Source organism: Triturus cristatus, chromosome 1_1 (genome assembly GCF_964204655.1).
Source record: "Triturus cristatus chromosome 1_1, aTriCri1.1, whole genome shotgun sequence".
Lineage (NCBI taxonomy): Eukaryota > Metazoa > Chordata > Amphibia > Caudata > Salamandridae > Triturus > Triturus cristatus.
Window position 1 is genome coordinate 263,782,071 of NC_140579.1, and position 16,204 is coordinate 263,798,274.

Here is a 16,204-nt window from a genome sequence, read left to right on the forward strand (position 1 = left end):
TTTAAGGGTGCCACGAGGAAAGCCAGATGGCGGCTGTGTGCATGTCCGCGCGCTTAACCGCAAGCTTTAGGCCACAAGCAAAAGCTTGTGGTCAGATTTCTAAAGCCCACTCACTAAATGTCTCGCCAATCCAGCACGTGCGCTGGCTCAGACGAGACCTAAAAATAAATATGTAACCTATTCCCTGGCCTTAAACCTGGGTCGCCAACATGAATTCATGGGAAATTCTTTGTTTAATTTGAAAGGACTCTATTATAGCCGAAATATCCATCAATACTATTAGCCCCTTATATAGGCACCGATTACATTAAACAAAAATAACACAGAACCCAAACAGAAAAACCCAATCTAGCGCTCTCTTTCCAAACTGTCAGGAGACCATTAAGGCCACGCAAGTATCAAACATACAGCAAATTAAATATTTGAGAAAAAATTCTTGATTCCAAATCAAGAACGGAGACAACAGACAATCAATTTCAACATACACCCAAAATATATGTAACTACCCCAAAAAATGTAATAACTGCAACGTTTAAAAAAAAAATGGAACTTAACGTTGCAAACTAAATTCCAGTTTTATCTTTGCAAGGCTGTTTCTCAACACCGGGCTGAGATATAGAGATATATATATATATATTCCATGTTGGTGTAGTCCCACATTTCCTAAAGGCAAACTCAATTTTACATTGGACAGTCAACTTTTTTTTTTTTTACTTTGTTTTTTTTAATATAATTTACAGACGATATATTTACATCCTTCATTATTTTTGATGAACATTTCGAAGGACAAACAGCATTCACATCAGCCTAAAGTTCCTTCATAAGTGCTCCATTCATCCCCGCTTCTGGACACACAATACCATCCAGCCCCTACGCAGAGTAACACAGTTGGATACATGGACGAACTCAGACTGATGAAAAACCACTAATCACAACTGGAGTGCAACTTGAGAATGACACATGACAATGCAGACAGGAGCACATTCAAATGCAGCCTGAGATGCTACCACCAAATGATACGGACCACCAAGTGTGCTGCTCTGGCGGACCGCACCAACAGAAGCAAAGAAGTTTTTATCAGGGTTGTAACATAAAATACATATTAGTGAGAAAACCACAATATCCTCCAACTGTATGTTTTGATGAAACTTTGAATGAGACTAGGAGCCATTTACTGGCAAGCACGTAATAGAAGGTCTACATCATTATCTGTAAATATACTTGGTACCACGGTCTAATTTACAAATTTGAATAAATAGTTGTACTCAAGACGAATGGTGAAAAACTATAAGTTACTATCATATAGCTGAAGCTGTTTCCGAGAGAATAAGTTTCCTTTTTAAAGTGCTGGATTGGACAAAAAACATTCCTGATCTACAATGCACATTTTTGTATGGTTTTGTCAGGGGCTAGCTAACCTATGGTCATCTATATATAGAAAGAAAAAAAATAAAGAAAAAAAAAACAGTGGTTGCCTTTGTGTAGTTCAATACTGTTCCTTGCAAGCTGCAATGCAGTGCTTGATGCACTCCCTATTTCAGCAATTGTTCCTTTTGTGTGTATATGGCGGCTTGCACCTGCAAAGTGAAAACACCTTGGCTTGTGGTGCTATACAGAGATGGCAAGAAAAGATATCTAGTGGAAACCCTTAAATTGTCTGTAGCACACGGCATTCTCAGTCAATGATTGCATATTGTGAATGAATCCGCTTACTATTCCCCTGACCTTAAAAGGGAAGAGAGAACTGAGCTCACATGAGAATCCAGAGATGTGCTTGCTATGCCACAGGTACCCCTTCACAAACTGCTGTTACGGATTATGGTTCTAAATGAAAAGCCCAGAATTGTTGTTGGTCACACCAATTGTGCTTTTGCTCGGAGCCTTGGAAACTTTGGGAGACTTACTGAAAGCAACAGCTCTCTCCCACAGCCAATCTAAATTAAAAGGTCAGATTAAAAACTTCCTTCATTGATTTATTGCATTTTGTTGAAGCCTTTAAGGGATTTAAAAATGTGTTTGCAAACTGTTCTTCAAAAGGAGCAAAAAGAACAATTGATGGACAGAATGTAGAACAAAGTCATACATTCACCCCAGTACAGAGATCTGGGCCTAAATCCATCGTTTTTTTGCTCACCATGCCATTCCAGTTTGAACCCAGCCATATGCAAATCAGTCTTGACCCTGTGCCCCATGGGAACAGTCCAGCCCGAACTGCCAAGCCAGGTCCTCCCTGGACTGGAAACAAGCATCCTAGGACCGGTTTCGGGCTTTCACCCCTCATCAGCCAGGATAGCTTGAATCCAGTGGAATGGAGAGCACGGGTGAGGATGGCCTGCTATTGCCCCTGGTTCCTATGAAGTCAAGTTGCCTAACTTGACATCCACTAGGATTAGAACAGCGTTGTATCTACTGAAGAAATTTTTTTTTTAACTCTGCCCATAGGCACAGTGTCCTCTGTGCCAGTGATGCTAAGATGTCAGGGGTCTTTGGACAGAGGAGTTGGAGATGCACCTAAGCAGCCAATGTACAAAATGAGTACCACTGTTTGCGCCGAGCGGATTAGCAGCATCCTGCCCTGCCATGGAAACATCCTGTGTGGAAACATAACACTGTATGTATAAAGCAGATTGGTTATAACTTTGATCCTTGCACTTTATTCTCGCCTACAATTATCGCGTTTCACTAAAACTTATATTGCTCTTTCCCTCTTCCTATTGTGCTGCAGCGTTGGTAACATCAACATTGTTAGAAGAGCAAGATGTAATCAGAAGTTGAATAAGACACACAAAGCTGCTATACCACAAACCTCTGACCAGGGCTGCTACGATGTCAGAGGTTGATGAAAAGTTCTTCATCTTTAGTCGAGACAGCCAGGTCCAGTATTTTAGTTAGTAATTGATCAGGAGAGTATTTTAGTCTCTGTCAAAACCCTTCTTTAGGAATCAAGTAAATTCCCCTATAAATATTCGCATTCCTACAGTAGACATCACAAGCAGTGGCCACACGCTCCTCCAAGGGAAAGTCTTGTTAATTCAGTACAGAATAAATTCATGATTTCCTTATAAACTTCCAGGCACAGACACATTGCACATCAGCTAGCACTTTATAGGGAGAGCTTTAATCTCAGATTGGCCGGACTAGATACTTCAGACTAAACAAACTCTAGTGATAGCTTAAGCGTGAATCCCAGTAGTTCTAAGAGGTCACTTTTGCAGACATGTCAGACCCTCTTATTTTTTCTACTCCCCATAAGGGAGGGTCACCAAAGGTGCCCGTCTTCGTTCTGATTATACAAATCTGAGCCTCTAGACTCCGCTCATTCATATCAGAAGAAATGTTGTTCTACTCATGTAGAGAGTAGTCTCATCATTTTACTAAAAGAGCCGCTGTAACCAGCTAAGTCCTGATAATTACTGCTACATAGCTTCCCAGGCGTGGTCAAGGGACTTCCTTAATCTTTTCCCCCGCAAAAATAGTTCAGTCTTAAACTTCCCTTTAATGTGAGGAAGTGTGCTATCCTCTTATGCCTCTCACTGGATTTCTGTTGTTTTAAAGTTTCCTCTCTGTCTTCCAACAAAAGCTTATAACTGGAAACTTCAGGTTCTTCCACAACAGGTTGACACCACCAAACTAATATGCATTTAATTTCACTTCCACCAATGGGGTCAATCACGCAGTAATGCCAGAAGCCAACAACCCAAAGGGTGCTCAAGGAAAGTAGTCAATTTATTTCACAAGTTGGTGCCTTCTGGTGTAGATCTATTCTGATACCTGCCACGGTTTCAGATTCCTATGGATGATATTTTCATTACTTCAGTGTAGTTAGGAGTGATATTTCAATGGCTATGAGTGACACTTTCTCTTGAGCAAAATAAAGCAACGAAGATGAGGGTAACAAATACCAATCATTACACACATTTTATACGTTCTAGAAATCGTGCACTACCATTAAACTTAATTTGATTGTGTTTCACACTGCACTCACTGACAACTGGAAGTTGCTTGTTATTTTTACTTACTCTTTCTGTTCTTTCAGTTTGAGCCAGGCTGGGCAGCGTGCCTGGGTCATTGGAGACACCAAGGCAACTCAAGCTGGCTGCTACAACCAGTGACTCCTGTGGCAGTTTCAGCTCTCGGTCCTCTATTCCTTCAGCTGCAAAACCAGACCTGACTCAGTGTGAAGAATGGCCTGTTCCAGTCACTCTCTCAGCCGCCAGGGTTTGTTAACTTGCTGGAGGCTGCAGACCATTTGACATATTACACCCCATAGTGCGTGCGGTCCGGTAGTCCAGGTCGGGTGTGGGCGGCCAATATAGATATTATTAAGTACCTAAGAGCAGCCGGCCCGGTTGGGGCAGGCCAGGTGCAGATAGGCCATTATAAATATATTTTTAAGCCCCGCAGTGCGGTCGCCCCGGTAGGGCAGGCCAGGTGCGAGCCAGCCCCGGCCCCCTGAGGACCATGTTTAATGCCGCCAAGCACTCAGCAGCTGGCTAACTGCCCTGCCTACGCGCTTCTGCAGCAGGACATGACGTTACTTCCACTCGCTGCGCCAGGGCCACAAAGTGTGTCACTCAACCAGACTGGGGCAGGCCCCCGACAGGCTGTCTTGGTTGTAGCTAATTAGACACTCCCCCTGGCCGGGCCATGACATCAGGCTGTCTGACTTACAGAGCGCCGCGGGAAATCGATGAATACAGACACATTGTATCATCAGGGGTGTGGAATTTAATAAAATATCTACTTGTCCATGGGGCAGGAAGTTCATAAATCTACTTGTCCTGAAACAAAATCCACTTGTCCCTTTTGTGCCAAGTAATGTGGCGACAAATTACGGCAGCAATCTCATTAAGCAAGAGTTCTGATAAAGCCTCTCTAATTAGGCCAGGGCTTGTACCATAGTAGGGTTTGAATACTAGAAATTCCCTTATGTTGCTACATTTCTGCAGGTCTACATACTGGAGCTGAAGGTAGTGGTAAGCAATTGTTCAAGGGTTGGAAGGCATTTTGAGTCTGTGCAAACCTACTAATTTGCATGTTTTAAGGGTTTTCACCAACTCTTTTTTAATCTTTTCCCATACTGAAAAAGGTTGGAAATGAACTCCTGGCAGTGGCAGACGTTAAACTTCTTCAGGATTGGGAAAAAAGTGGTTGGAGGAAAAGTGAACTTGAAACATTCAGATTTTCACATGAGCAAATCTACACAAGCACATTTGCTCATGCTAAAATGCAGTTCACAAATATTACAGTACTATTTCTTGGCCTACTTCTGTAAATTCTTGTGAATTCACAGAGACTGTATATATGCACTTAATGCATGGATATATACCATGGATGCACTTTTGAGACTTTCTTTAATAATTGGGCCTCCAATTAGGCCTGGGGTTAACCATGACCTTTTGTGTTTAGTAAAATTATGTCTCTCTCTCTCTCCTTCTCTCGGTCTATCATCTGGCTTCACTGTGAGTGAGAGTATTCTGCTCTATTACAAGCAGCATATTGGCACACAAAGTAGTTTTGTTCAGAGCCTGGAAGTGCTGTGGCAATGTGTGCTTTTTGAACCCAAAAACAGTTTTTTGCTTTTGCCAATGCTTGTTAGAATGGCGAGAGCCCTGCAGCTCCCACACAGATATTGTTTTACAAAAAACAATGCCTAAACAAGTCACGCATTGACAAAACCAAAAGCCTGACCACTAATTTCAGACCTACTGGCTTTGCCAATGCTTGTTTATTTTTTTTTCCCCACAATCATATTTTAACCCCTTCGCTGCTAGGCCTTTTCCCCTCCTGTGCTAAGCCTTTTTTGGGCTATTTGGGGTAGTGCGCGCTTAGGCCCCTGTAACTTTTTGACCACATTAGGTATCCACGCCAAATTTGCGTCCTTTTCTTCCAACATCATGGGGATTCTAAAGGTACCCAGGGTTTGTGGATTCTCCTAGAGGGTTCCCAGAAATTAGTCAAAAGACAGCAACATTTTGTTTTTTTTGAGAAAAATGGGGAAAAGTGGCTGCAAATGAAAGTGTCTGGGTTTTTCTCTGCAAATGATATCAAAAAAGGGTTTGTGGGGTAGAAATCACAATTTCTCCAGCTTTTAGGGAATGACAGATTTTTGTCAGAAATCCAACATTTTTTACACAGTTTTGACATTTTTCTGGGACATACCCTACTTTTGCTATTTTTTGTGCTTTCAACCTCCTTCCAGATAATGGTAGAAATGGGTAGAAAAGCAATAATGGATCCTGGAAAGCTATACATTTCTGAAAAGTAGACAGAATTCTGAATTCAGCAAGGGGTCATTTGTGTAGATCCATCAAGGTTTCTTTATAGAAACTAACAGTTAAATATAGGAAAAATAAAACATTTGTTGAAAAAAGCAGCCTTTTGAGTCAACGTTTTCACCTGTAACTTCTTCTAATTATGACATCTCTTTGAAAGCAATGTACCGTTACATCTGGTGGACCTTCCTGGTTGTGGGGATATATAGGACTTGTAGGTTCACCAAGAGCCCAACGAACCCAGAGTAAAAAACTGAGCAGCATTTTGTAATGGTTTTTATTTTGTTCCGGGTATATAGCAATTATTGTGGGAAAATGTATACATGGAAAAATCTGTATGAAAGACACCTATGTATTTCTGAAATGGGAACAAATTACAGAGTTTAGAAACAGTGCATATTTGCACATTTTCGAAATTGGGAATACTCATACTTGCATGACAATTATTGGTAATTTTTCAAAATGACTTTTTTTTTTTACACAATGTCTTTCATTTGGAAGGGAGAAATGCATCAAAAATCAATAGGTAATAAAAGTTGCTTTACAAATCTGAACTACCCTAAGTCTCCCGATAAAAATGGTACCTCACTTGTGTGGGTAGGCATAGTGCCCATGACAGGAAGTGGCTCAAAACCTAAGGTGAATACACCACATTTTCACACTGGAAATTTAAACTTTTTTTGCGAAGAGTCTAGCTGTAGTTTTTGAACTCTAGCCCTACTGGCACCTAGGGAAACCTAGCAAACCTATACATTTTTGAAAACTAGACACCCAGGGGAATCCAGGATGGGGTGACTTGACTGCCTCCCACCATGGTCTGTTACCCAGAATCCCTTGCAAACGTAAAAAATTGACAAAAAAAAAAAACACATTTTCCCCACATTTCTGTGATGGAAAGTTCTGGAATCTGCGTGGATCCACAAATTTCCACCCACCCCGCGTTCCCCAAAGTCCTACGAGAAAAATGGTACCTCACTTGTGCGGGTCGGCATAGTGCCCGCGACAGGAAACGGCGCAAAACGCAACGTGGTCACACTTCAATTTTGCAGTGAAAAATGACCCTTTTTTGGCAAAGTGACGAGCTATAGTTTTTGAACCCTAGCCCTGCCGGCACCTAGGGAAATCTAGCAAACCTATACATTTTTGAAAACTAGACACCCAGGGGAATCCAGGATGGGGTGACTTGACTGCCTCCCACCATGGTCTGTTACCCAGAATCCCTTGCAAACGTAAAAAATTGACAAAAAAACCACATTTTCCCCACATTTCTGTTATGGAAAGTTCTGGAATCTGCGTGGATCCACAAATTTCCACCCACCCCACGTTCCCCACAGTCCTATGAGAAAAATGGTACCTCACTTGTGCGGGTCGGCCTAGTGCCCGCGACAGGAAACGGCGCAAAACGCAACGTGGTCACACCTCAATTTTGCAGTGAGAAATGACCCTTTTTTGGCACAGTGACTAGCTGTAGTTTTTGAACCCTAGCCCTGCCGGCACCTAGGGAAACCTAGCAAACCTATACATTTTTTAATACTAGACACCCACGGGAATCCAGGATGGGGTGACTTGACTGCCTCCCACCATGGTCTGTTACCCAGAATCCCTTGCAAACGTTAAAAATTGACAAAAAAAACACATTTTCCCCAAATTTCGGTGTGGGAAAGTTCTGGAATCTGCGTGGATCCACAAATTTCTACCCACCCCACGTTCCCCAAAGTCCTACGAGAAAAATGGTACCTCACTTGTGCTGGTCGGCCTAGTGCCCGCGACAGGTAACGGCGCAAAACGCAACATGGTCACACCTCACTTTTGCAGTGAAAAATGACCCTTTTTTGGCAAAGTGACGAGCTATAGTTCTTGAACCCTAGCCCTGCCGGCACCTAGGGAAATCTAGCAAACCTATACAATTTTTGAAAACTAGACACCCAGGGGAATCCAGGATGGGGTGACTTGACTGCCTCCCACCATGGTCTGTTACCCAGAATCCCTTCAAACGTAAAAAATTGACAAAAAAAACACATTTTCCCCACATTTCTGTTATGGAAAGTTCTGGAATCTGCGTGGATCCACAAATTTCCACACACCCCGCGTTCCCCAACGTCCTACGAGAAAAATGGTACCTCACTTGTGCGGGTCGGCCTAGTGCTCGCGACAGGAAACGGCGCAAAACGCAACGTGGTCACACCTCAATTTTGCAGTGAAAAATGACCCTTTTTTGGCAAAGTGACTAGCTGTAGTTTTTTAACCCTAGCCCTGCCGGCACCTAGGGAAACCTAGCAAACCTATACATTTTTGAAAACTAGACACCCAGGGGAATCCAGTATGGGGTGACTTGACTGCGTCCCACCATGGTCTGTTACCCAGAATCCCTTGCAAAGGTAACAAATTGGCAAAAAAAACACATTTTCCCCACATTTCTGTGATGGAAAGTTCTGGAATCTGCGTGGATCCACAATTTTCCACCCACCCCGCGTTCCCCAAAGTCCTACGAGAAAAATGGTACCTCACTTGTGCAGGTTGGCCTAGTGCCCGTGACAGGAAACGGCGCAAAACGCAACGTGGTCACACCTCAATTTTGCAGTGAAAAATGACCCTTTTTTTGGCAAAGTGACGAGCTGTAGTTTTTTAACCCTAGCTCTGCCGACACCTAGGGAAACCTACCAAAGCCACACATTTCTGAAAACTAGACACCCGGCGGCTTCCAGGGAGGTATGGCTTGCGTGGATCCCCCAACGTTTCCTTACCCAGAATCCCCTGCAAACCTCAATTTTAGCTGGGAAAAAAAACACTTTTCTCACACATTTTGGTATGGGAAAGTTGTGGCATCACCGGGCTCACACAAATTTACCACCACCAAGCATTCCCCCAGGTCTCCTGGTAAAAATGGTGCCTCACTTGTGTGGGAGGCCCAAGTACCCGCGGCAGGCAAGGGCCCAGAACGTAGTGAGGCGACATCAAAATGGCCTATCGCAAAATCACCTGGTTTTGCAAGGGGGGTCACTTTGGCTTTGACCCGGTGCTCGGCGGCCATCTAGGGAAACCTACCAAACCCACACATTTCTGAAAACTAGACACCCGGCGGCTTCCAGGGAGGTATGGCTTGCGTGGATCCCCCAACGTTTCCTTACCCAGAATCCGCTGCAAACCTCAATTTTAGCTGAAAAAATCACTTTTTCACACATTTTGGGGTGGGAAAGTTGTGGCATCACCGGGCTCACACAAATTTACCACCACCCAGCATTTCCCCAGGTCTCCCGGTAAAAATGGTGCCTCACTTGTGTGGGAGGCCCAAGTACCCGCGGCAGGCAAGGGCCCAAAACGTAGTGATGCGACATCAACATTGCCTATCCCAAATGTCGCCTCACTACGTTTTGGGCCCTTGCCTGCCGCGGGTACTTGGGCCTCCCACACAAGTGAGGCACCATTTTTACCAGGAGACCTGGGGGAATGCTTGGTGGTGGTAAATTTATGTGAGCCCGGTGATGCCACAACTTTCCCATACCAAAATGTGTGAAAAAAGTGATTTTTTTCAGCTAAAATTGAGGCCGTTGAGCACCGGGCCAAAAACCAAAGTGACCCCCCTTGCAAAACCAGATTAACTATTGTTCCTACAGCGTGAGAATTTTGGAATAAAATTGCAAAGAAAATGTGGCAGACATTTTGAGGTTTGCAGGACATTGGGGATAAAAAAAACTTTTTGAATTCACAAGAGAGACATCACCATGAACTCCCATGGGTTTTCGACAATATCTACAGTTGGTGGGTTATTCTCACATGGAAAGTGTACCTGGGCAGAGAAACTAAAGACAAAGATTTCTGCACAACCATCTATTCCTCAAACACACACACATACTGGTTGGATTTGGCACGAGGGCGAGTCTTGGTTCAGTGTATTACATTTTATTAACTAGAGATTTCACAAAAATGAAATGCACTGTCAATAATTAAATTCACAAAATACCAAACCAATGACTCGCAGCTCGTGAGCTGTAAAGCCACGTCAAGACACCAACCACTTTACAGGCCATTCACACACCTTTCATACGTGATACAAACAAGACCATTCGCACCACCAGGTACAAAAGCAACACATTACAAAATTCACCAAAAAGGAACTAGGTACACCCTGCTTCAGAAAGACAAATATTACTGCACAGCCATCTAATACGCAAGCACACACACATACTGGTTGGATTTGGCACGAGGGTGAGTGATGGTTCAGTAGATACAATTGTATTAGCAAGTGATTTGACAAAAATGAAAAGCACTGTTAATAATTGAAAGGGCGAGAAACTGAACCATTGACTCACAGCTCGTGAGCTGTAAAGTCACGACAAGGCACCAACCTCTTTACAGGCCATTCATACACCTTTCATACGTGTGAGACATACAAAACCATTCACACCACCAGCCGCGTGCCCATCACATAACAAAACTCACACCAGCACACAGCGCCATTCAAGGGCCCATCACTTTCACACGCCCACAATCCAGACACAGCAACTACACAGGCTGATGGATTGCGTGGAGTGGCACTCAGCTAGCAGTGTGTGTAGTGACCAGCAGAAAGTCACTACTCACACACAGCCAGCCGAGCACCAGTCCACACACACCGCTAGCAGAGCGCCAGTCCAGGCACACCGCTAGCCAAGCGCCAGTCCAGGCACACCGCCAGCCAATCGCCAGTCCAGGCACACCGGCAGCCAATCGCCAATCCATGCACACCGCCAGCCAAGCTCCAGTCCACGGACACCACCAGCCACGCACCAGTCCGCACACACCATCAGTCCACGCACACCGCCAGCCAAGTACCAGTCCACGCACACCACCAGCCAAACACCAGTCCACGCACACCGCCAGCCAAGTACCAGTCCACGCACACCGCCAGCCAAGCTCCAGTCCACGCACACCACCAGCCAAGCTCCAGTCCACGCACACCACCAGCCACGCACCAGTCCACGCACACCGCCAGTCCATGCACACCGCCAGTCCACGCACACCGCCAGCCAAGCACCATTCCACGCACACCACCAACCAAGTGCCAGTCCACACACACCAACAGCCAAGCACAAGCCTACACACACCGCCATCACATTTAGGATTTTTTTAGAAAAAAATAAAAACACAAACAAATCGCAAATAGATACAAATCTTCTAACAGAAAATCAGCAACTAAATACATTGCACTAACACCAACCTTGAAACAGAATCAAATTATCCAAAGAATACAGACCAGGCAGTTCACTTTACCACTCATGAATGCTCTCAAAAATTATTTTGCGTGTGGTACGCTCTAAAACAAGCAGGGACACACATTGCAGGATAAGAAGGACAGTCGGGGCAGTACATACGACTCTCCTTCCGCGTACCTCTTCGCCAACAGACTCTACATCTCCTACTGGGAAAATCTTTTGAGGGTGTGGGAGGAATGTGATCTGGAAAGTGGCGATCTTTCAATCTAGCAACATCCTCCACCACTCCAACTCTAGGAACACTTGCCTGTTCCACTACAACAAGGCTGCCTATTACAGACTCCTGAAACTTAGCAAAAGTCATCTTTGACTCAGGGCAAGAATCCTGGAACACAACAAAAGCATTAAACATTGCCAAGTGGAAAAGATGGATAGCCAACTTCTTGTACCAAATGTAAGCCTTACGAAGAGCAGTGTAAGGTTCCAACCTCTGATCTACTCTGTCAACACCACCCATGTGCCTATTATAGTCTAAAATGCACACAGGTTTGTGCGCTTCAGCGACCTGACCCCAAACAGTCACAGGTGCAGTGCTTTCATCATGGATGGTAGTCAGCATGTAGACATCTCTCCTGTCTGAAAACTTCACAGCAAGAAGCTCCTCGCAACGCAACGCACTGCACTGTCCCTGCACAAGCTTTTGACAAACAAGTTCTTTCGGGAAACCTTTACGGTTAGAGCGGATTGTGCCACAAGCAACAGTGTCCACTTTGGCCAATTCCCTGAACAACCGCACACCAGTGTAGAAGTTATCTACATATAAATGGTGGACTTTGTTAAAAAATCCTCTACCAAGTTCCCAAACAATTTTCTCAGTCACTGCAAAAGTGGACGGACAACCAGGGAGGTTAATCCTAGATTCCTTACCGGTGTACACCTTGAAATTAGAGACATATCCAGTCCTACTGTCACACAGCATATACAGCTTTATTCCATAGCGTGCCCTCTTACTAGGAATGTATTGCCTAAAAACCAAGCGGCCCTTGAACAACACCAAAGACTCATCCACTGCAATTTCTTTCCCAGGGGCATAAATCTCAGAAAATTGATCCACAAAGTGATCAAGGACAGGCCTAATCTCAAAAAGACGGTCCCACTCAGGGTGATCTCGTGGCAACGCTAAACCATTATCAACAAAATGCATCATCCGAAGCAGAAGCAAATACCTGTCACGACTCATGACTGCCGGAAAAATAGACGTTGCCATCAAGGGACTGCTAGACCAATATGAAGACATTGATGGCTTCCTTAGCAAGCCCATCAAAAAAGTTAAACCCAAGAACTTCTTCATCTCTTCAACATTTGTGGGAGTCCACCGGGTAGCTCTAGAGTATGGCTTAAGACTGGCACTGTTGTCCCTCAAAAACTGTTCGGCATACAAATTAGTCTGCTCAACAATCTCTGCCAAAAACACATCGTCCATAAACAATTGAAAAAAATTTACCGGCAAAAAGTTTTCAGTATTCACTGTAGACCCTGGAACACCAGTAAACTCTGGCAATGCCGGCTGCACCATGCCAGGGGCAACCCAGAGGTCATCACTTTCAAAGGGAAGCCTTGCAGCTCCAGCCTGCAGCCCAGATGCCTCTTGCCGCACTACACCAACGGGAAGCCTTGCAGACCCAGGCTGCAGCCCAGATGCCTCTTGCCGCACTATCGGCACATCAGTCTCCTCCTCTAACACAGGCACTTCATCCGCACTAAGAGTATCTTCATCATCCGATGACTCCATATGGAGAGAAAACTCACTGCCAGAATCGTCCCCTGCCTCCTCTCCCTCAGATGCAGAGTCAGTCTCTGAACCATGGTCAGAGGAAGACTCAAACAGCAAACCAACAACCTGCTGAGCAGTAATCCTGCAGCTAGCCATTATACTTACTAAGATAGAAGACTGCACAAACAAGTCAACAACAACCAACAATGTGCAAACCAAGTAAAGAAATGGGTACCTGTATCACAAAGATCAATGTACTCAAAAACTATACAATTCAATTACAAGAGACAGCTGCACTCACCAGAAACCAACTCTGCAGTGACACAGCAAAAACCAACGATATCCAAATAGAAAGAAGAAAAAAAAACAAATTACTCACAAGACACCAAAATACACATCGAGCACCAATGCAAAAAGTTTTTGACACTCAAAAAACAAACATACTACTATTATTAAACCATTTGCAAAAAAAATTCATGCAGAGAAATCAAACACATTTACATTGTACAAAAAAAAGTCTCTTACCAAACTACACAAACAGCAGAACCACCAGTAACAACACGGCAAACTGAAAAGAGCAAAAGCCTTCACCTAGAACAAAAAAGTAAAAAAAAAAACATTACTATTGCAATTCACAAAAAAATAGAACAATAAACATTATAACATGCTATGTTACTACCCAAATGGTCAATCGGGTTGTGTGCCAGGTGGGGCAGAAAACAGCAGGCAAAAAAAAGGCTACTCTGTCCCGGGGCGGGTGGACCAAATACATATTATAAAAATTGCACCCTGGAAGCGACACTTGCCAAAGGGGTCACTTTCATTTTTATTCACAATAATTCCCTGGTGTCTAGTGGGCTTTTCTGCCCTCCCCCCCCCCCCCGGGGCCAGAAACGGACCGAAAGTCGACCGATCTGCCCCCGGGGGGGGGGGGGGCAGAAAAGTCTTCCAGAAAATTATGCCCCCAAGGAAGCGACCCTTGCCCAAGAGGTCGCTCCCTAAATGAAGAACAAGACATCCCTGGTGTCTAGTGGGCTTCCTGGGGGCAGAAACGGACCGAAAGTCTTCCACTAAATTATGCCCCCAAGGAAGCGACCCTTGCCCAAGGGGTCGCTTCCTAACTGAAGATAAAGACACCCCTGGTGTCTAGTGGGCTTTTCTGCCCCCCTGGGGGCAGAAACGGACCGAAAGTCGACCGATCTGCGCCCAGGTGGGGCAGAAAAGTCTTACCATTAATTATGCCCCCTAGGGAGCGACCCTTGCCCAAGGGGTCGCTTCCGAACTGAATAAAAAGACATCCCTGGTGTCTAGTGGGCTTTTCTGCCCCCCCAAACGGACCGAAAGTCGACCGATCTGCCCCCAGGGGGGACAGAAAAGTCTTCCAGAAAATTATGCCCCCAAGGAAGCGACCCTTGCCCAAGAGGTCGCTCCCTAAATGAAGAACAAGACATCCCTGGCGTCTAGTGGGCTTTTCTGCCCCCCCTGGGGGCAGAAACGGACCGAAAGTCGACCGATCTGCCCCCAGGGGGGGCAGAAAAGTCTTCCAGAAAATTATGCCCCCTAGGAAGCGACCCTTGCCCAAGGGGTCGCTTCCCAATTGAATAAAAAGACATCCCTGGTGTCTAGTGGGGCATCCCTGCTCCACGATCGCGACGCTGTGCGCGATCGTGGGACAGGAATGCCCAGCATTGAGACATCAGGGGAGAGGAAATACTCTTTCCTCTCCCCCGATGCTGCAAGGCCTCCGAATTCCGCCCCCCCCCCCCGCCACACCGGAGCCAAACACTCACCGTCTCCGTTGGACGCCCTGGAAGAAATGAATTCCAGCGCGTCCAACGCTTCCTGATGACGTCGGCGCGCGCTGTGCGCGCTGACGTCATCAGGAAGCGTGGGGGGGCTCGGGGGTGGCAGCGGAAACTCTTCCGCTGCCATCCCCCTCTGTGGGGGCACGATCGATGCCCCAGGGGGGGGAGCGCCAGCGCTTCCCCCAGGGGCTGTGCTCATGACGGAGCGGTTCCGTCATGAGCACAGCCCAACCGATGCTCATGACGGAACCGCTCCGTCATGAGCATCGAAGGGGTTAACTAGTTACACTGATTTTCCATTATGAATATTTTTGGGAAATACAAGCATACATCAACATGTGACTAAATGATGCTGCAAAGATATGGTACCTAAAATCTTACAGTAGTTTAGCAATATATTTTTTTCCTGCTTGCATTTTTTTGTGAACATTTTATTTTGAAAGCAAAGAATCATCACGGTTGCTTTCAAGCTGCTGCAAATATTTGAATATAATCAGAGAGCATTCTGGGAGCATTATACATAGCCTCATATTACTCAACTTTGAAAACGTGTGTACACATTTATACTGGAACCACCTTCAGTAGTGCAGGCAGAGCTGACATTTAATTTTAGTGCTCACCCTAATAATAAAGGCTTTGCATTAATGAACCATAACTACAAGTTTGAACAGTGTTAGCACATGGACACACATATTACCTTAACTTTAGACAATGCTCTTCCTTGATCCATAATGTGGTATTGTAAACTGGCAGCTAAAGGGTTTGTGCTGTAGGGGGTTGGGCCTACTTGTCCCAAGGACAAAATAGACATTAAAACTTGTTGCCCTTGACCCCAAAAAATATGTCCCGGGCGTCGGGCTATAGGAATTCCACATCCCTGCATTGTATCTGACTTTGAGCCTGCTCAGCTGCTGGGAGCGTCCCAAGCCTACGGGACTCGGAGCAGCCCGCACTGACCACAGAGGCGCCCTGTCACACTATTTGCAATGGCACGCTACTACTTGTGACAGTGACAGCTGAGACATACGTGACAATGCATTTAAATACAGTGATGCAGAGCACCCCACTGAAATGTGTTAGTCTAACACCTAATGCGTGATACTTGGCAGGACTGTATTCCCAAGTAGTATAAAAATCCCCCTCAGATTCCTGGGGTTC